Source organism: Epargyreus clarus, unplaced genomic scaffold (genome assembly GCF_041222505.1).
Source record: "Epargyreus clarus isolate Ecla_fem2 unplaced genomic scaffold, WU_Ecla_fem_2.2 ptg000015l, whole genome shotgun sequence".
In the NCBI taxonomy this organism is placed as follows: domain Eukaryota; kingdom Metazoa; phylum Arthropoda; class Insecta; order Lepidoptera; family Hesperiidae; genus Epargyreus; species Epargyreus clarus.
The window spans coordinates 2,671,873-2,695,503 of record NW_027332223.1 but is presented as its reverse complement, the minus strand read 5'-3'; the positions used below and the strand labels follow the sequence as shown (position 1 = coordinate 2,695,503).

The window sequence follows — 23,631 nt, the reverse complement described above, 5'->3', positions numbered from 1 at the left end:
TAACGCTAATTCTAATATGACTCATGTGTTACAAATTGATGGATCAAACGCGCATTCAGATGATGGCAAGTGGTTACTGACCGTGAAGGCTTATAATTTAAACCAGATGATGTTTACCTACCTGATTTCTAGGATACCTTGTCTATTTGCCACATTACACACACTTTATACCAGAATAGAAAAAAAAAACGCTTTCTACACTCACAGCCCCACACTAGTCTGTGTCGTGGGTGCCATGGACGCACACATAGACATATACACAAACACCCAGACCCAGAAACAGAAATCTAAATTCGTCATTTAGATGTCTGTCTGGCCGGGGATCGAACCCGGGACCCTCTGCGCGTCAGACCGGTATGGGTCGTCCCGCGTGGCTGAGCGGTAACCATACCATATAGAACAGCGATGAACACATAAAGCAAAACAAATGTTGTAACCCTAGTGCCGATTAAAACGCACGAATGATTCCTAGCATCACAGCCCTGGACAGTCAACAAAGTAACTGTGCGTAGACGTAGAATAAAAATTTAAATTCATCAAATACATGATATGAGCCTGAATCTGCCCTCTGGTCTGGCCCTGAATCTAATGTGGATACCCTCGTTGTCAAATGAGTATAGTGACCGTTCCGCCATGCACGTCATTGCAATAGGTAGCTTTCAGTTTTACTCGTATTTGAAAGGTTTAGCAAGGTGAGCAATACAAAAACTGTCAACTTCACTCATCTGCCCTCGTACTAAACCACTGTCAACTGTCAAGCATTAACGTTCCATGAAAAACACGTCATTACATTTTTAATATACAAACAACCGAAGTCTTTAAGCTAATCTACAAAAGCTATTAAATTCGCCGAAACGAACGCGCTATCAAGTCCCCATTAATAATGTTCTACACGGCCGCCTTACCCTAACAATTTCCATATTTACCCTGGCAACACTTCAACATAAATCACACGGGAACTCCTTGTGAGCGAACGCCAAATATTTCGTAAGATAATATATCTATTACCTCGGGCATTCCATAACCGTGATTATGTTATGATTTATCGTGGCTTTGATATTGGAGCACCATCAGAGTCAGATTAATTGTGCTACGTCTATTTTCAATTGTTGTTTATGTGTAACGTTAAAACTGTGCTGAGTCTACGGGGCGAGCACATGGTGCGAAAGTCCAAAGTGTGACTGAGGTCAGCGGTCGCACCTATCGTATACAAACCGCAATACCTACCGGCAGCGGTTAACTAATTTAGACAAACAAGTGCGCGTAAATCGCCCTAAAGACTACCTGTGACTTATCGTTTGTGGCTTGCCTAACACATCCTGGACCAACCAGGCCAACCTGGCCAAACCAAGACGAAACTCTAGCATTAAAAATGAATTTAGTTTACACTATATTAGATTCCAATTAAAATGTCGTTATTTCAGGATTTAATTGAATAAATATCAATTTAATTGAACTTTTGTACTACAGACTACTTACATTACTACATAAAACTTTATCTGGCCAAAATAATTTAGGTGCTGACTAGTGATAGACTCAAGTTCCCTTCGAAATCCGTTTTTCTTGTCATTCCCCAAGGCACTACTCGATGGTACAAATTCGCCGATAAAATTGTTTTTCACGATCAATCCGAAGGCAATTTTCTCGGTACATTTAAATTGCTAATAATTACAAAAACTTGAATTGAATTTTGTACGAAACATTTTGTCGGCTGCTTTTATATTAAACGCGATATTCGTATTAATCTTAATTTACATTTTTTTCTTGTTACAGGTAAGTCGCCGAAGCTTAAGCTTCAAAGAAATTGTTAGAGTATTTACTTAAAGTATGAAATTTAACATGCGAAGTAAGTAAGTTCGTTTATGAAGATATTTCTTTACGTCAACTAAGACGTTTGACGTGTCTCCTTTCTAACGACAGTGGTAAGTGCTGATATCCTATTTCAACTTCTTTATAATATAGGAGTAGCAGACGAGCATGCAGTCCAACTGATGGTAAGTGGCTAGTACCGCTCATGGACACCTGTCAACCCAAGATAGGATTATATACTCCTATCTAAGGCCGGCTACAGATGCGCTGCTACCCGTAAGGACTAAGCTGGAACGCCTCGGAAAACTATGTCTTCCTTACCACACCCGCAAAGGACAACACAGCAATGCTTAACTCTTCTGCTTTTAGCAGAAATAGGTGAGTCGGTGGTGCCGCCGGAAGCGAACCACAAAGAGTTCTAAAACCTTTATAAAAGGCATTGACACTTAGTCCTCAGGGAAAGCGATGCATTTGTGGACCACCTCATATAAGACTCTAGTTTAATTTTAGGTTGATCACAGTTTTCAGGCGAAAGTAAAAAACCCGCGTGGATGCTCGTTTGCTAATTCATTTTCATAAAAAACTTAACGTGTCGTTGTCAGTCAAAAATTGAGTCAATTTAGAATTGTTTCATATATTTTGAAAATTTGTTACTTAAAAACAGCTGCACGATGAACTCGTACTCGTACTCGTATGCTTTATCCATTGTATGTTCAAACTTTGTTAATGAGCGATTCGAATCTGACGGTATTTTGTTCATGTAAGTTCTACCTAAGTAAGCCTACTTTACTCAACAAACGATTACACGTTTTTACATCAAAACGAAAAAACGGGGAAAGTGTAAGTACTTTTTACTCAAATATCTACAAAATTTATATCGTTACGAATAAGTTACCAGTGAGCTTAAAGTAATCCATGCCGTGTTTCTTCATTCATTTAATTAACTTTTTAAGTAGTCATTTGCAGTCTTGTATTTCAAAGATAATATTTTATACAAATACTAGTTTTTGCTCGCGGCTTCGCCCGCGTTTAAAAGAAAATAATATGACATACTAACATACGTAAAACTGAAAATTCGTACCTTCATTGGAATGACAGTGGCGTCATCTGGCGAAAATTGGTTGTACCAACTCTGAAACCTTCGTAGGCTCATGGACAACAACTTTGTTAAAGATCATCACTTGATCAAATGCATAGTTGACGATTCAATCCTTACTAATACCGATTAAAATAATCGACTTTTTGGTCCAAAAGATCTATTCTCTGATTAATCGATCTTAGAACGCCATCCCTAGTTCCCGTAGGATTTCCAGGATAAAACTATCCTATGTCCTTTCTCGGGTTCTAGACTTTCTTTGTACAAAATTTCATTAAAAACAGTTCAGTGGTTTAGGCGTGAAGAAGAGACAAACAGACAGAGTTACTTTCGGATTTATAATATTAGTACGGTAGTGAGGATTAACACGCGAATCCACCTACTTTTAGATTTTTGTTTGGTTCTTACTTTTTACACTGCAACGTTAGACATTTTCAAGATAAAATTGTACTTCACTATCTCTTAAGCGGTCCGGTAGTTTTAGAGATTAATTCGAACAGATGGACGGAAAAAACAGCTAAATGGGAGTTAGTCTTTAGATTCCTCTGTAAATTTGGAAACTAAACAATTTTGTTTTAATATTTTTGCTAACTATGAGTAGAATCCACAATTATGTTCTTTACGCAAAATATGCACTTAGAAAAGTTTTTTTTTTTAATTTAAACTCAAAATAACCTCGGAAATGAAATATTTTATTTATCCAATACTTTTGTGATCGGACCTAACTAATTAACAGTTTTCGTCTAGTAGAGTAATATGTAAGCTGTGATACACAGACAATCACACATTTAGACACGAGAGTGATTCTATAAGGGAAACGTTTAATACAATGAAAGACTGTTGTAGTAAGATCTTAGATATTAATTATTTTTAAATCACAGACAGACAACGCATTTTAACAAATATATGTTATACATATTTCTACCATTTTCTATTCACCGTATTGTCTGTTCAAAAGTGTCATTCGTAAAAGTTTCCAATGCAAATCGCTACACGCCTCTCGACAGATGGCGCCGCTGTCGCCTGATGAATTTTAATGAGCGCACAATGAAACATAATGTTTTGTGGGTAATAAGTTGCAAGGAAATGAAAACAAATGACGCGGCACTCATAAAACGTTGTTGCTACGCCATTGTGAAACGAAATAGCGAGATTAACGAAAATTTAGGAAAGATTTTAGTACGAATGGTCGGTTACTGTATCTTGTTGTTATGGGTGGTAGAATTATTCGTAGCTGGACTCTAGAGGCATCACACTACACCTATTTCTGTTTAATAATAGAATTGTTAAGCTGTGCTGTCATGTGCTTTGAAAGCTATAGATATTTACAAAAGGCCTTCCGTCTCAGGTGTAACACGTATGTAATCTGTAACGAGTAGGGCCTATCCTATACAAAATTTATTACAGGTCCATTAGTTGTCCTGACCACTTAGTAGTGACTTGGTTAAAATAACCAAATATAATTTATTGATTATACAAAGCAAAATAAAACAATTAGACAATTAACTTTGTTTCAATGGAAAAGTTTGTTTTAAAGAAAAACTGAAATGTCGTTCACGTACCAATATTCTATTTGATTAGTTTTCCAAATCAATCCTGCTGACGGATTTTCGAAACGTTTCGCAGAGCGTTCGACGCACGTTTAAAATCTTATTACCAAAGTTAAATAGTTAACAGAAGGTCACTTTATTGTTTACGACTTTTATACCTCCACGCTTTACGTCGGTCGGAGTTACGAGTTCGAGAAAGTTTGCTTTGTGATTGATCGAATGCTTTCGTAGTAAATAAGTCGTGTCGTGAATCCTGAATTAGGCATCAGTGACGTCATTTTGCCACGATTGCACGTTTAAGTCGTGTTGACGTTACTCTTTGATACTGGTTTTATAGTCTCTCTGTTTTATTAAGCTTTTTTTATTCCGGTGTGTCAATTGTAGGAGCAAGTTTTATGTGAAATATATCCGATTGTTTATCAAATGAACATATGTCAAGGGATGGTACAAATCTTCTGCGTCAGTTTAAACAGTATGTAAGAGTTTTATGCTTTGTATTAAGCTAACTTATAGTATGTATTGAGTGGTAGCTTCAGTCTTTTGTAGTGCTTCTTTCCTTGTTAGATGGAAGTAGTAGAACCCTTTGTGGTTCAACTTGCAACTTTTCATAACGTATCTGTGGCCGATCCGTCTTGATCTGAGAGGAGACCCGTGCCCAGCAGTGGGACAGTAATGGATTGTGGCCGACCTCAGGTAAGAATCTAATCTTATCCGAGGTTGATTATAGATGTCTACGAGCAGCAGTACTTGCCAGCAGCCAGCTGCAGCATATACCATCAAGTGTTGCAGTCTCGTTATAAAAAAAAATATTATGAGCTCTTTTAGTCTGTACGACGACGACACGACTACCAATCTATCTTTATCTTTTCTGTACAATTTTAATCAAAGCTATTCCCACTGGACTGATATTCTCTTTTAAGTAGAAGCGGGACTGATTTATTGTTTCTCAGATTTATTCTTTGTGATAATAAATCTTCAAAGTGTTAAAATAGAATTTAATTAAATATTATTGGTACAAATTTATTGAGTTTCGGTTCTTAGTATTTTGTTACGCGTCAAAATTCGTAATAACACAATCAATAGAGAAATTAACCGACACAACATTTAGAAAAAAAAACGAGGTTTTGCTATAGATTCATTCAAAAAAGTAGGTAGATAATATACCAAGTGTAGTTTAAACCTTGTATTAATTTCAGTACATTTTTTCCTAAGTGCATGTTATTTTTTCATAACAAAACAAAACTATTGAGCACTCAGCTCACAATGATAAAAGAGCCCCCATACATCGCATTTCATACATTGAAACCATTCTCCATTCAGATGCCAGATGTATTTAACCATTCAGCGTACGGCGGCCTTGCAGTCATTATGATATCCAAAAGTATATTCAAATGCACGCCATTACCGTTCCATTGCACTTTGCACTACGAAATCGCAAAGCGCGGCGTCATTAATGTTGCATCAAAGTGTTTTTAGCGTCGCGTCTACGAACCCCGGCTCGTGGCTTCGTGCTTCGTGCACTTGGCCTGTCTGTAAATAATTTTAAGTGTTTGGAAAAGTAATAACGACGGATTTGTAGTTGGTTGGTTGACCACTACCCAAAAAGTGGACATGACGCAGTAAGCAACGCAGTGTTTGTGCATGTAACCTATATTTCTAAAAAAATATGATTATAACTTCTTCGATGTCATTTTCGTCATTACTGCATGCGTGCCCGTTCTGGTAAACTTCGGCGAATGCTCTGACGAGCTGCCTCCACGCCTCCCGATCTTCGGCTTGTCTGAGAGCAGCTGTTACCGAGAGTCCCATAACCTCCTTTATGGAGTCAGACCATCGGCTACCTGATCGGAACTAGGTGTTCTACCGTCTACTTTGATCACCACAACCAGTTTTTCAACGTTGTCTGCATGTGGTTCATGAAAAAATCCTGTTTAAATATCGCCTGAATGTGAATAATAAAAAAAACCTTATTCATGAATGCGAAATCTAATAGGATTCCAATCGATATCTGCAAAGTACAAGTCAGTCATAATCATCGCCTATTACGGCGTACGATCCCGTCAAACTCCATTATCGGACACCATTAATACCGGCCGAGCTATTACTGACATAGATCACTGCTACTGTGCGTTCACAGTTTGATTGCTTTTCAACCGGCTGCTATATCGACATGTTATGGACATTATAGAAGCAATAGCTATATATAGATAAGCTGAGAGAACATAAAATGGTCTCCCGTTGTATACGAGTTTGGTTGATAGAAATTAAGAAGTAAATGACAAAAATACCAGTTTTATGTAATTTTCATAGGAAATATGTGGAGTTACAATAGGATGGTAAATCTGCAGTTCAGCGATCAGGAGACGGTAGTCCCAGTTTGTGGATATCTGTAATCAACTGTAAATTTCGTTTGTTACTTCTATTAAATCAGATATACAAATACCTATGTATACCTATATATCCTTCTATGAAATTAAAGTTGTAAATAAACCCGAAGTCCACTTTATATAATGCAACGTGGCACACATACGATATCCGATAGAATAATGACATCAATTCACAGTCAGGCATACATTATCGGACGTCAGGAATGATCGACGCCATTGATGCTATTCAATGCCCTCTTGGGAACTATAGTTCACGTTAGGGCTGCCGGGCTGTGAACTGGCGTTGTGTATCAATCACTTGATCACTGTTCGCTTTAAGTGAAGCAGTGTACATTTAAAATTATGGCTGAAGTGTATTAAAAATGAATTGATAAACATAAGTTATATGGATAAAAAGTTCCCCTACTAGGTATGTGTATCATAAATAGATAAATCTTGATTCAGTGAAACTAGCAAACGTTACAGTTCACTTGATCCTATGTGGTCATTGATATCTTACCCATGGATACCTGTTACTAAAATCAAATAGGTCATTCACCCTGATATTGATCATACACACATGGCAACATAACTGAATTGATATGTTGGTGTTGTGTGGTGGTGTGTTATATGGTGTTATGTAGCAGGAAAAGTGCTACATAGGACCATACAATACCACATTAATAAACGGCAAACTTCCAGCACCTAAAATTATATTGTGGACACTGTATACAACGCGTTATCTTGTCTACGTTGAGAAAAACTCGTATTACACAAGACTTATATTGAGTCAGACCTTGATATTGTTCCGCACGAGAACAATACAATATTAATCCGTCAACAACACAAGGAGCCGTAAAATGGCGCTCATCGACTACCCGCCCGGATATTGCGGATCAACCGGGTATAAAAGTTACGAGCGGCCTGCAGTCGAGACAAACATCTTATGGCCTGCATAGCGCTCAATCCGCTTGCTTTATTAAATAGTAACGGAATTAGACCATTGTCTTATATGGCCAGCTCATATGTGCAATAGAGGGTCTCGGTAAAACAGAAGCTCCCTTTATACCGGATTTATATATAAGTTGGATGTATAAATCCTGCAGATATTTTTGATATAAGATAATTTTACTTGGTTACAGTATATTCAAACAGTCTTGTTTCTTTATTTATTTCTCTCTCATTCGTATACTTTATAAGAGACATGGATAGGTTATTTTCTATAATTTCACTTTTATTGTAACTTTCAACCTGCACTGTATTTTTAATATGAATATTGTATTGGTATAGTTTTACCACTACACATATAGATAGATACTGTCCAATAAAACTTATACTTATAGTAAACTAGTATTTTGTGTAAATGTGAGGACAAAAATATATATTTTAACTATTTTATCGTTTATATACTTACAAAGTAGATCGTAATAAGCAACACTGATACAATATGTATCCTTCTACATTGGACTTAAATCCGGGTCATAAAATGGCGCTCATCGATAATACACGCGGATATTACGGATAACCCGGTTATAAAAGTTACTAGAAACATGAAGTTGATAGAACATTCTGTAAAGCTGCTATAGTTTTACTCAAGCTTTCTTATTTCGTTGACTTAGCAAGAATTGAAGAACCGACATTCAAAGGTTATGTCCAGGTTTTTTAAATTGTCAAAATTGAACGAGTAAGAACGTATCCCTGTGAATATCGGTAGATTCTAGTTTAAGCGCAGCAGAGCGATAACCATATCAGTCTGACAAGCAAGGGTTTCGGGTTTAATCCCGGCTGGGCAGATATCCAAGAATTTAATTTAGATTTCTGCTAGGTATTTGTGTATTCATTTTAGTTCCACGGCACCGACGTCAAAGACCCAACAAGCCCTATGACTTATACGTATGAAACATTATTTAATAGCAGTCTATTTAACTACTTCAGCTACGTATATTTATCTACAATCATACACGAGTAAAACTTCAAGCTACGTCCCATTTACAGGTGGAAGCTAAACTTATGAAGTTTCAAAGTTCCCGCTCGGTGCATAAATACGACATGACTGCAAACATTACGTAAAATGAGATGAAGTGACATGGAGGAACAAGTTATACAGTTTTAAATTTGTTCTGTATACGGAAAATTTTATTTTTATGAAATTGAAGTAATACTAAATGTTTATATGTACATTACAATCCACATGACAGGAAGTATTCACTGCAGCCCATGGATTTATGGAATCAACTTACGGTAGGTATCCCATCTTAGATCTGGGAATACGAGTATCTAAAGGACTTATTGGTCACTGATGCCTAGCCAGAGCAGCGTATCTGGACAAATGGTCCGCGAATCTTTCGTGGTACGCAGCGGAACTAGAAGCAGGCTTGAAGTAGTGGTGCTGAGAAGTTGTATTTCTTATACAAATTTAGATGTCAGCAAATATTATTGTGTTGTCGATTACTTTCAGTTACATAGAATTTAGGTGGTCCGTAGCAAATCAGTGTTAAGCGCTCCATTATAATAAAAAGGTTAACAACCCCTGACGTAGACACTACAAGCTAGAGAACTATGTTTAGTGAATACAGAAACACGCAGTGAACTCATAAATAAGAGGAAATAATGTTACGGAGTCAAGCTTCAGGAGTTTCAGGTGTAATTCCCGAAATATGTCAGCAAAGTGATGGAACGGCGCCAACAACAAGTGTACGAACTATGGGAATTTTCCCAACGATGTGTATGTAGTATGAAAACGGAGGATACTCTTTTCATTGAGTAATATTTTTGGAAAGCTATCTTAGAAACGGTAGATAGGTATAATCCCCGCCAAATTGCTAGTCCGATCTGAAGTTGTTGCGAGCAGGTGTAGACATACAATTTGCTATGGCGATGCAATTCGTTTCTATATTCTGAGCGGACTAGCAGTTTTACGCGGACTTTACTTGTGTACAAAATATGCGAATTGACGAACTCGCGTGGATAGATATGATAATTAATTAGATAGCTCCTGCTGTAACGCAATCCAAATAGGAAACCTAGGCTACCTGAAGTTGGAGTTACTGAAAGTTAATTTACTTTCATGTTGACGTTAGTTCGGATGAAATTCAAACGTGTCTATGAAGTTTATGTGTTTTAGCACAGCTTTCCCTATACAAAAAGACCTAGAATGCTAGCAATAAGTGCGGCGACGAAGCCACCAATAACAGAGAAGAACAAATCGTTCTACCACATTTTCTAAAAGTTTTAAATAAATGAATCTGGGAGTGATAATCGTATCACTCCTTTTCATTTATTACTTAGAGGGTTTCAGGTTCGATACCAGGCAAATTTAAGTGACAAAATGACAATAGATGAAGTTCTGAGTCAAAATTTTTTTAGGTCTTTGAGGCCATGGACTTCCATGACAGAGTCCTAAAATATTATGAATATGCAAACGTTTAAAAAATAAAATAAATGTAGGTGAACCTCAAAGATTATTTTAAAAATATCAACTGGTTCAGCTGAAAAATAACCTTTTAAATTACCCAGTAATATTCAGAGTAACAACAAAAGTGCAGCGTATTTAAAATAATCCGAAACGCTCAATCGCTGTAATCCGGTCGTAATTGAGTTGTATTTCAAACTGGGTGTTGCGTTTATTGTATAAGATGGCTTGTACACTTGCCGCGTGTTTTTTAATACCTTTTGTAAGTTGTAAGTACCTTAATGTAAAGTTGGCTGCTACTGAGTGATAAGAAGTTTTAGTAGCAAGATAGTATGCAGCCCTCTTAATGGCAAGACTGCTTAGAACTTCGATCACAAATAAGAACTAGATACACAATCCCATACAAAAATGAACTTCAAAAGTGGCGTCAAACGTGTTTATAAAATTCTAAGCGACAGAATCTAAAATTAATGCAAAATCAACCTTATCACTATTATTTAAAGGTGTTAAAAACTGCGTACCAAAAGCAATAAATTTTTACGACATAAGCTAGCTGTCATAAGCTATCACTTTGAAAGGTTTGTGCACCCAAATGTCTATTTGGGTGCTCTTTTCGTCGCCCCGTTTTTTTGTCGCTGATTGTGTATCTAGTTCTTATTAGTGATCGAAGGCTTAGAAGCAACTGTAATTAATAGTAGAATTCGATTAATATCGGATGACGGTCATAGATGCGTTTTCAATTTTAAGCAATTTAAGTTTTCTGTCTTACCGTAACCCAGCCTTCAGAAAACACAACAGAGTATTACAGAACTGTTATGAAACAGAATAGGTGTCAATGGGTGTCGCTTCAGTCGACCTACAAAAAGTGAGCAACCTTATCAAAACTTATAATCATAATCAAAAACTAGATTATTACAAACAAAACAACATTTCATCGCCATAACAGTAGTCATATTCCCCAAAAAATAATTTCCTGACAATTATTATTATTATTACGGAGCTATAAGCGACATAAGCGTGTACGATAATTACCCGACTGCCAAGGAAGGGTTATGTTTTTCGCGCGTATCTTGTATGTTTGTCTTTCTTTATTTGATCCGATCTAACAAACGGCTGGATGAATTTCAACAGTTAAGGTGTCATTATATTTGTCTCAATGACCCGAGTGTCCTTAGATAGGTGTTAGTAAAAAATAATCAAAATGGCGGATTTTTGGCGCGAAATAGTAACACATTTAAAAAAAAAAGTTAACCGAACCTATCGAGTAGGGTACCAAATGAAAGGAAATTAAACGGAGATTATAAAAACATATTTGTATATATATAAAACAGTAAGGTGATTGACTGACTGACTAACTAAATGACTTTTTCATTTTTCAGAAATCAAAGTACAGCCTAAACCAAGGACCTTACAGTTCTGAAATTTTGCACACAGGTTCTCTATATAGCTTGAATAAGTACTAAGAAAGGTCTTTTGGAAATTCTACCCTTAAGAGGGTAAAATAGGGGAAAACAGTTTTTTTGAAATCCTTTAATTTTTAAGCAACTACTATAAAATTTTGTATTTGGCTTTCTGGATAGGAACAAGGACGCACTTATTTATCCCCCTCCGAAAAATCAACCCCGTGGAGGGTAAAATAAGGGTTAAAAATTAATTTGAACAATCGTCAATTTTGAAGCAAACTCTATGAAATTTTGTATCAGGCTTGTTGGATAAAAATACCTCTACCTCTTACCTCTAAGGAGGTAAAATAATGACCGAAACTTTGATTTACTGAAGTTATATATTTTTTAGACCGTAAATATTGATTTTTTCGCGAAATAGTAACACGTTTTAAAAAAGTTAACCAAACCTATCGAGTAGGGTGTCAAAATAAAGGAAATTAAGAGGAGATTACACATACATTATATAATATATCTTATATATAAATTTCTCGTGTTAGTTACTCCTCCGAAACGGCTTCACCGATTTTCACCAATTTTTATTTTTTATATACATATTCAGTACATCTAAGTGATAAGGGTTGTTCATCCTTAACATTTTTTTATTTATATGGCAACACAACGTTTGCCGGGTCAGCTAGTACATATATACTCGTATATACACATCGAGATGACTGTCTGACTAAAGTGAGTTGCTGTGCCAGAGATCAACGCAAAGGAAACCGCTGAACTTAAGCGTGCTGGAATTTTACACATAGGTTCTTTATTAGCGTAAATGAACACTACGAGGATAAAATAGGATAATATTGTTTGAACATCTTTTGTTTTTGAAGCAGACACCTACTATGAAACTTTGTATTTGGCTTTCTGGATAAAAATAATGAAATGCCTATTTCACTGTTTTTGGAAATTTTACTTCAGCCTTTTTGGTGCAGTCGGGTTTTTGATTTTTTAAATTGATTACTTGTTACGTAATGTAATTTTTCCGTTGCTTACACCCTGTCTCTTTATAATTTCAGACGCGGATAGTCCGTGCGGCTCTTAAGTCTCACGAATATATTTTTAGCCTGGCGTTGTATGCAATTTATTTTATTAAATTCTTCATTTAAAACACTGATCATTTCCGATGATATTTTCAGCAAAATATCATTAATTTTACTTCCTCGATTCTCAACATAATTTTCTTTATCTTTAGTCGCTTTGAAAACAATACGAGTGTTTCATATATTTCTAACCTTTTTGTCAATCTTTGTATCATATGATTTTAGACTAAAATTGCGGAATTGCGACATTTTACTATGTGACGTCAAAGTGTATGAAATATCGGCAATAAAGAAATAAAAAAAAACATAGTATAATATTTATATGCACATACTTCAACGTGATTATTTAAACGAAATTGAAAATCTAAGAGTTAAATAAACCTGTAAATACTTACGAATTGGATTTCGTAGACGACTTGAACTGTTAGAATGGAGGCGCGTGCTCCGAATCCAGAGTACTGCTACGCCGTAGACGTTCGTAGGCTACGAAGGTTGTAACTACAAAATTTCGTAGATTTGCTACAATTAGGCATATCCGTGGTCAGGTACATGTCTAATTGTTATCTATAATGTTCTGAAAGACCTAAGCAAATTTGCTTACCTCTTTGAACAAGACACTTATTCTCAAAAGTTGGTAGCATATGCATGTTGACAATATAAGCACACAAGCAAAATGCCGGATATCATTACCTACCATCTTGATGACATCACGATCGACCTACTGTTTCTGAAATTATTTCACAACTTTGATACTATAACATACAGAAAATCAGGAGAACGACGGTAACGTAGATGACGAAAGATTCCATAGTTTGATTGTACCGTAAGCGGACCAGTGAATATAGATCTATAGGGAATAATAAAATTTATCTGGAATATAGGTTACAATAAATTTCGCCCTAAAGATGGCATTAATTCGAATCTCGCAGTAAAACCCTCATTAATTTAACCGATAATAAAGATTCATCTCCTTTGTTCCTCTGCAGTTAAACCTAAAGGTATTTTGGCACTTTACCCGAATTTACTAAAACCCGATATCAAAGGTCGCATTGACCTAATACATTGTGTGGATAAATATTTAATGTGTGGCGTAAATAAAAATTAACATTAACTTTCGTTTTTTTTTATTAATTTGTATTACATTACAGTACCTCATAGGTACTTAGTAAAAATAATTTACATATTGAAATCATATATACCTACTTAAAAAAAAATTAGTAACAGACCGTGCACCTTTTACAATGGTGGGTCTAGAAATATAATTAACTAAAACTATGTGTAATATAGATGAGCATTAAGGAAAGATTTTTCGAATAATAATCTCTTAAGAGATTTAAAGAGTGTGAATATGATATATCCTCGAAAAATATTATTAATGAAATATCGATTAGGCCTCTGTGCCCTTACGCCAATGTTACTTATGTTAATGAAAAAATAACTTAAACTATAATATAAGCCCTTTACCCTTAGTATGAGATTTTACGTTTTCACAAAAATGACTGTTTTGTATTTGTTTAAGTATTTCCCATACATTTCCAATCAGTTCTGATACATTCCGCTGGAGGCGCTGATTGGAAATGTATGGGCAAATATGTAAATACAAAAACAGTCATATTTGTCGAAACGTAAAAACTCATGGTAAGATCTACTCTTCGTTAGTAATAATTCATGTACCTTAATGCACTTTGCTCCTGCTGATATTTCATAAAATTATGACAGGTCACTAGTACAAAATAACGCCGTAGTACGTGCATCAAATGTTTAATATCTCCGCTGCGTGCTTTGGTTGTGGTGCAAGTTGTAAAAGAAGGGCGGGTAAATAATATTGGTCTTTATTTTCTGATTTGGACAACACATTGCATGATTGGAGCGAGAGCGAGGATTGAGAAAACTTATTTAGAGGAGACTTTCCAAATCAGTGAATAACTACAAATTAATATAGATATTATAGTCATCATTTGTTGAACTCTAGCATAAAATCCTGTATATCATTTTGTTTTAACCTTGCAATTTATAAAACCTGCTGCCATAAATGAGCACACATTATTATAATATTTGTGATGGTATAAAGATATAAGTTATAAGAGACCGCTTATCGTGAATCGTCAGTGGTTTTTCGAAAATAACTTTAAACATAACGCGAATTATCAACTATATACTCGTAAGTAACATTATATACGCCTGAGAGACCTTTTTTTTGTTTACGAGGGGGAAACCTTAAAAAGGTACCCGACGACGTGGGAGCGACGCCGGGGTTTATGGTATTTTTACCGCACTAACTCCCCCCCCCCCCTGGTATTTACCACGATTTGCGGCCCAACACTCGACTCGGTTCGAGCTCCCACTCTTGCCGCCCGCAACCCCGGGTGCCCGCTTTTAGTCGCCTTGTACGACAATGTCTGAGAGACCTAAGAGCTATAATTCCTATAAGGATATATTTTTGATTGTGCTTCCATTACCGCTTATGTCTTGTACCAAACATCCAACCCCTCAGCGCTTCCCCCTGAAACTCGACACGACACTTGTAAAGAGTAGAAGTACCGGACTTCACTGAAATTTAATTGAAATAGTTTATTGGACTTGTTCGAATGCTCGACGATTCACGGTTTGAAGCTTTAATACTTTATAGATTGCTAAGCTGTTAGCTCTGTGAAAAATCGTGGCGTTATTTTTTAAGTAGACTACTTTTTTTCCTTATCAGATTTTATAGATTATTGAAATATTATCAGCACGTTATAAAGATTCAGTTTTATGGCTTAGTTTAAATGTAAGAATATATCTTCGGAACGTCTGATTTGATATTCTGAAATATGTTAACTATTTAATATGTATTTATTGTGGTCTTAAATACCTACAATTGTGTAACTAAATATAAATGAAGTCAAAGATGAAATGAGTTCAAGAATATAATTTATACATGTATGATGCTAATTTTGCTAACCTAACACCACAGGGATTATAGGAGCGGCTGAAAAACAGCGCTACTCGAATCCCTGATTCTGAGACAGCAATGCTGAGCCGAATTCCTTTTGTCATATTTATATTACTGTAAAATGTACATTTATTCTTTGTGTAAACTGTGTTATTATGGCAATAAACGTTTATTATTATTATTATTATTATTTTAGTATTGGTGATTCGTGTTTCGGCACTCGCATTGATTGGTGCATTACGTTTCTGCGACTAAGTTTGTATGATAAGCCCGTTCGGTATCGATATCTAAAATGTCTGGTGTAGCGACTGCATTAATCGTCCATTCCCCATATCAAGTTTACCGTCCAAAAGTAGCTGCAAAAGGCCCTAAGAGGTATGTAGAGTGTAACGTTTGATCGTTGCATTTGGCTTCCGGCATCTAAATCGTCGATCGCTGATGCTAAAAGCAGCATGCCTGCTGCGGCTCTTAATGTATCGTCAAAAGTCAGACACGAGTAAAACAAACACACTAACTAATAAAACACATTTAACGAAATCGATTTACTATTTCCCCTCCATTCTCTATCTCCGGACGCAAACAGGCCTGCCAATCAGACAGATTTATGTATATTTATTGCTGGAACTTCAAACAAAGGACCCTGTTTCATAGCGAAACTTTGCGGGAACAAGTTGGTTTAAAATGTTGTATAGACGTGGTCGTTTACAGTGTTATTGAAAACGGTTAACTAACCGATATTTGGCTTTCATATCGATATGGAAAACTGTTACTGATATCGGTATCAGAAGCAATTTTTTTTATGGTATTGCTTATATTGCTATTTTAAATTGGTAACGATAGAGAAACGCACTGATTTTTACATAATGTGTATACAATTTTATTCGCTCCCTGTCTTTCTAGTCTTAGCGCTCGTTAAAAGTCATAAGAAAAACGTAAATAATTTAATATTAACAATGATTTGGTTTGATAATTTCACTTTGTCGTTTTTTATATAGTGTACCGATATCATATCGTGTTGCTTAAAGTACTACACATTAGAAAAAAAAATGGCTGTAACCGTGGGTTATATCAATGAAAACGGTTACATCGGAACCATGTCTGTCCGTAGGCCTCACCCTATAACGATCCGGTACGGTTTATTTCAGCATTATGTACTGTGGGCATATGATAATGAAAAGTTTGTTGAACGGATGCTTTGTTTATTGTGCCTGTTTGTTTAGTTCTATGTGTTTTGAGTAAATGGAATAACGGGTATGGATTATAATTTATTTAGAGAGTAGCTATATATTAAGTTTTGGACTTTATGTAATCAATAATTTTATCTGTCCGTATAATATTGTGTTTAATAACATAGACAGAGATATGATGGAACTAACAAAATATGTAAAACAATGTATTAATTTATAATACCTGCCTGAGACATCTTTATACGGCGATTAGATTAGAAAATTATTTACTTGTAGTCATCTCCAATAGATATTACAGATGTCATTGGAAATGTATTTGTACATAATATCTGTTTGTGTACCGTTCTACTTATTCTACAAAAAATAAAAGTTCCATGTTTGTATTTATGCCTTATGCATGTTTAAGATTTTATAAGGTGGCTTCACAGAAAACGAAGTTGTTTATAATTATTTCTGAGTGTCGTAAATGCGAATTTATTTTTAAGAGTAGGTACTAGTTACAATATACTCTAATCCACTTGCAAGTATACAGAGTAGTAATAGGTTGGCATACATCATACAAATGTCTTCTCTTACCACAGCGTCAAGCCAAAACTCAGTAGCGCGTGACACTTTAAAACAAAAATAGTTGTGGCGATGGTGTCTCTGCAGTCGATCCCCTAAGAATTAACACCTCCAATTGGATAATTCCCGACTAAGTTAGAACGCATGGCCGTATTAAACATCGGCCATCCATCTTTCACGGAGGGCCAGCCATGTATCGTGTTACAGAAAAACACGCGGCGGTAACGAAGAGAGATCGCTTCTTGCACGATAATAAATCAAGTCCGATTGAATTATACAGAATAGGCTTGCTTGGGTACTATTTTTTTATAATCATTATTATTTAATGTGTTAATTATGGTGTGATTATTTTATTGAGCATGCTGTCTGCCTAATGGTAAATGGACGGTCAGTCCATGGACATCTGTAATCAACCCCCGATAAGATTAGAGCCTTATTTGAAGTTGGCAACAGATGCGTTGCTACCCCTAAGTACAAACGTAAAGAATCAATTATGTACTCGTATGTCTCCCGTACCACACCATTAAACCAGAATACCATTGTTGTTATTAGGCAGAAATTTGCATGTAGGTATGTATGTCTCATGTAGGGCCCAAACAGCTTGACGACTTTTAACAAACGACTGTCGTCGCTTTTGTTACCGTCTGCTAGCCACAATCGATGATGATCGTCAGCGAGGACCGTTGTTAATATGCGTATATAAGGTTACTGTCGCTCGTGTGTTACCACCCTAAGGCCGAGAACGCACTGCGGTTAAACGCAGACTGAATAAATATAGCTGAAAACGCCAAAACGCATACGAACACGCACTGCGGTTTTCTTTTATTTCAGTCTCATCATGGATTTCAGGCGAACAGCACGTGTTGTGGGGTTAGTTTCATCGCTCGCCCATCGAGACTGAATAAAAAACCAATGATATTTAAAACTATAGATATGTTACCTGCCCACTAAACAACACAAATAAGTGAGCGAACCGCGAGCGCATTGACACACAAATGCACGTTTTTCATTTTGCTTACTTGATATTTTATAAGTGACAGAGCTATTGGAACAATGTGATAAAAAAAAGACAACTAATGTTTGCTATTGCGTTTCAAGATTCATTTATACGTAAATATCTACGTAAATTTTGCTTCTCTATCACTACTTAATACGGGCTTAATACTTAATATGCGGAAGGAATACGTTATCTCTTTTTTGTCAGTTACGTAATTATGGCGGACCAAACACGAAAAATTATCAAGATATATGATTTCTCCTCATTTGCTTGTGATATGTGATTCCATGAAGCTTGTGTATTTTTTTACATAATGTGTACATTTACGCACATTGCACAAAAGGCATTTTGAGGCTTAGAACTTAGAAGACTAAAATAATGACGTTTAACGTGTACAGTGACATACGTACGTGTCAGTTACTACGCCGCGCCAGAGCGACTGGAGTCGATTCACTCCAATTGGTGTATTTTGTATATTTCGTGTTTTACCCGCTAGTAACGTATCTTTACTTTATATCAATGCGCCACCATACAATTACTATGGGAGACAAAAAAACCGCGCTTTAAACAAGCCGCGGTCAAAATGTAACAATAAATCAGTCGCCTGAAAAAGTCACTAGTGCGTGCACTTGTATAGAAAGCAATATGTTTTATATTTTTGCGGTTTCAGTCTTGCGGTTAAACGCGCGCGTTTAATCGTAGTGCGGTCTCAGCCTAAGTCCATTCTAAGTGAAAAGTAGTCGCCCAATCAACGTGAATTACTCCTGAATCAGTTAATACGATTAGCAAACTAGAAACATGTACGAAACTAATAATGAACTCGCCGGATCCGAATGTAAATTGCAGGTAGACGGTGAATTTTAATTAATTTTCCGCTAGAGGGCGTTACTAACAAAGGCGCTTTATGGAAACTTACCCCTGTAAAGCCTTAAATGTTATGTAAATTTTGTAATAGCATTTTCTGGGTGCTTTTTTTCGGATGCTTTTAGTGAAAATTTAGTATTGACAATGCGTGTGGGAGAGCATTTGATATACTGCTCTACCTCGTTGTAGGTTTCGGGTTCGATCTTGGCCGACAGAGTTACTGCTTATGAACTACATGCAGTTCGTAATAGTCATCATGCATCTACCTTGCACAACTACAAATATGCAGTGCGTTTGAGAGAGCCCATAACTTCCGAATTTATGAGTTGCTATTTTGTGCATGCACCTTTATAGTACGCGGTGGCAAAACATCAATACATACGATCCATAATTTTAAACAAGAAACAATAATATAATAATGAAGCAATTTTGAATTTAATGTGTCGGTAATTAACTAAAGACATTAAAGTTTATAACTTCCATCGCAACGCACCTATGAGTGCAATCAACCTATTTACTGTTCGCCACAGAGCAAATTATAAATAGAAATACCATGTTTCGTTGTTCCCAAAATTTCGGCAATAATTATTACCAAACGGCAGATGAACATAATATAATGAATAGAGGGATTGTGATTTATTGTTTTGCTTCTCCCTGATTTTTGGAATAAAAAAAATAAAAACTGGTGTTAAGAGTGCAAAGAAAGAAGGAGGGCAGGAGGAGAGATTTTAAGTGTGTTAATGTAAAACTCATCATGGTTCGATTCTGGTGGCAGCAATAGCAATGTTAAACTCTGTTGTATTGTAGCTCAAAGGTTGTATTATATTGACGCTATGGCCGACCTTAAATAAAACTTAAGATCTGAATGGATGAACCACACATATTCAAGATCAATGGGGATCACCTATTGTCAGGAGGAATGCTGCTACAATTTATAAAAAAACACTACGTTTTTGTATCACATACCTACACATGTTTCAGAAGACATTTCTAGTAGATATTCGGTCTATGTTATCCGCTATCATACGATTCATAAAATCGATATAGTTCATAAAATTTTCAGATACTTATTTATTACGGTTGAGCGTTTAACACTACAACTTTATTGTCAGTCAGTTTGTCAGTACAAAGTTAGTAGCTGGCATGTTGGCAACCTTCATAAGAGGTTTTTTTTTTAATTATACAGAAAGGTTTGAAGGTGGTTAGGACCCTTTGTGGTTCGACTCCGGCGGCACCACCGCCACACCTATTTTTACCTAATAACAGCAGTGTTAGGCGCTGCTGTGTTCAGTTTTGAACGGTGTGATTAAGGAGACATACTTTTCCGAGGCGTTCCAGCTTAGTCCTCAGGGATGGCGGCGCATCTGCGGTCGATCTCAGGTAAGAATATCTAATCCTATCTGTGGTTGATTACAGATGTCCATGAGCGGCAGTAGCCACTTACATCAGGGGGACTGCATGCTCGTCTGCTACTCCTATATTATAAAACAAAAAATACTGCGATTTTTTTTCAACATAATTCATTTTAAGTATATCTACGAGTATATTACCATGAATGGAACGCTAAATTAATTTCAATGTGCTCGATGAATACAAATATAATGTTATCATTATCCATATAATTTAACAATTTCTCGCATATTTGTGTACGTGTCATTATCATACGTTATGTTACCGAGGAATTAAGTCGAACGCGAAATTTTAATCAATAAGCCCCTATACTATGTCACCGTTCAAACGAATATCGAAATGAAGATATATAAATACATTTTACAAATATTCAATGACGTAGGTGTAAAAATATATCCAGAGTTCGTTGTTTGACCTATTTGTTTTTTTGTCGTTTGTGTGTATTTAAAGAACTAGGTAACATTTATTGAAGCCTCAGATCAAACAAAAATAGACTTACGCTCGTATTATTAAATCTATCAAATGTTTTACTTCGATTCGATTGACATTTGACAACTTACTTACTGCATACTAGAAATTATCATGTGTCGAGGTTTAATAGGCAAAATTTGGGTACATTGAATATTAGAACGGTCGTTAATCTCGAATAGAATATTTAATATTCGTATCAAAATTCTACTAATTTACGTATTATGTATGAATTACAAATCAAAACTGCGTAATTAGTTACGTTGTAGGTACCTTGTAACTTGGTACGTTACTTGCAAAAAAACACAATGGAGCAAATATAATTCTGACATTCAAAAGCTCTAGTCATTCAGTAGGATTATATCATCTGATAAAACTTTCATGAAGCGTTCATGTAGCGTTCAAAATTACCAACACAAGTGTTAGTGAAGTTGTTCTTCACAAGGCGTTGTCTGCCTTTTTGGTCTGTGATCGAGGCCCTTCTAACGTGGAAAAATCCGAAGTCACGGCCCATAACAATAGCGAAGCGGTTGGCGTTAAAACAGTAACACTTCAAACGACTGAAAATAATTCATCCAAATCCGATGCCCACCACTAAACGATCCATTAAATCTCTTTGAGGCCGGCAGCTTCTAATGATTGTGGTTGGAACTCGAAATAGGTGGAATGCGATATGTTTGTTGTTGTTGTAATTATTATGCTAGGCAAATGAATTTTCAAAAAGTCTTCTTAGGGCTATTACCTGCTTAAGGATATTCCGTAAAAGTTTTTCATGTTAACTATCTATTTACGCTGTGTGTGTCAGTAATTCCAAGTATTATTAAAGAGATCCATTCATATGTTAAAATATTTTTAAACTATGTATATGCAATTAACAAATACAATATACATATTGCATAACCGTCATAGAAGTATGGAATATTTTTTTTTAACCGAAGTAGTAAACTTGCAAACTACTTATTGGTTACTCCTGTACCCTTACCATGAGTTTTTACGTTTTGACAAATATGACTGTTTTCAATCAGCGCCCCTAGCGGATTATATCATAATTTGGAAATAATATGGGCCAATACGTAAACAAATACCAAAACAGTCATATTTGTCAAAACGTAAAAACTCATGGTAAAGGTACTGTCCGTGTTAAATGTGTATGTATATTTTGTAACCATTTTTTAATAGAAAGGGGATAGTACACTAATCTTGAGGACTAAATAATGTTTCGGAAATATTGACACAAATAAATTATTTTCCTTATTTTCCGAAAGCAAGCACAAGGGGATGATTAATTAAACAGGGATCCCTACAAATCCCTTTAAAATTAAAAAAGGGCGGCGTTGCACGCTGCGGAGTCACGACTACCTATTACATCACCTTTTTTTGTGATCGAGGGGGAAATCTTCAAAGTTACCCAGTACCATGGGAGCGGCACAGGGTTATGTGGGATCCTTACTGCATGGAAACCCCCCCATGCCCGATCTCAACGGTGTGTAAAGGACACCGGGATCTCCAAAGGAGGCCTTTGAAGGTGTTGCCCCGTTGGGCTCCGGCAAGATGAGCATGTCGCTTGCGACAGCGTATGGTGTGTACGACAATATGAGACCACACGTACCTCCGTCCTTCCCGGTGGCGCCGGCTGGACGGTTCGAGCCCCCACTCTTGCTGCCCGCAACCCCGGAAGCCCCTTTTTAGTCGCCTCTTACGACAGGCAGGAGATACCGTAGCCATAATCAAGAGTTCTGCGCCCTACGCGTAGTTTATATTATTTTTAAAACAGTAACTTCTCATCTCAAGCAATTCACAGTCGCAATTAAATTTCACGCGGCATTAATTTTCACGAGCGATGTGCCGTTAAATTTTTGTCTGAATTACATTTGACACTTCCTTGTGATAAACAAAACAGACTTAGAAGATTTTATGTATTGTGCTACTTTTTAAGAAAGTATTTAAAGTTATAGAAACCCTTTGCAGTTCGATTTGGAAGGCACCACAGCCGTACTCTGCAAAATAGTAGCAGTGTTTATCGCTACTGTTTTCTCATTTGAAGAGTTTGGAAAAGGAAACATACGTACTAATCCGAGGTGTTCGATATTAGACCTAAGGAGGAGCATCGCGTCTTTGGACGACTGCATCCGTATTCATCAATTATATCATAATATTGCATCCTTGCATTCTTTCCAAATTTCAGCTCAATCACGTAAGCGAATGTTGCCTAAAACCTTGACAAATATTACGCGTACTAAACTTAGTAAGATAGTAAAACGCCTATAAAAGTATATACCACGGCTATGCTACGTTCATAAAGAATTAAACCGTTACCTCGAAAACAATTTAAGCATTAAAAGATTATTTGAATTTAGGATAATATTGGATTAGCGAAATTGAAATCTTCGATTTGTTCTCAGCATAGTCGGTATAACAGCGTTCATGGATCCGTGTAAATGATAATAAATTCTGTTTACCCCTGTTACAATTTAAATTTGCTTGCTCTTCT

At 36.2% G+C, this 23,631-nt stretch overlaps 1 protein-coding gene across 2 annotated transcripts in view; it reads left to right on the top strand.

The window, feature by feature from the left end:
* Positions 1–23,631, top strand: part of LOC140747764 (pseudouridylate synthase RPUSD2) — a 452,428-nt gene that overhangs the window by 194,041 nt on the left and 234,756 nt on the right. The window lies entirely within an intron of this gene.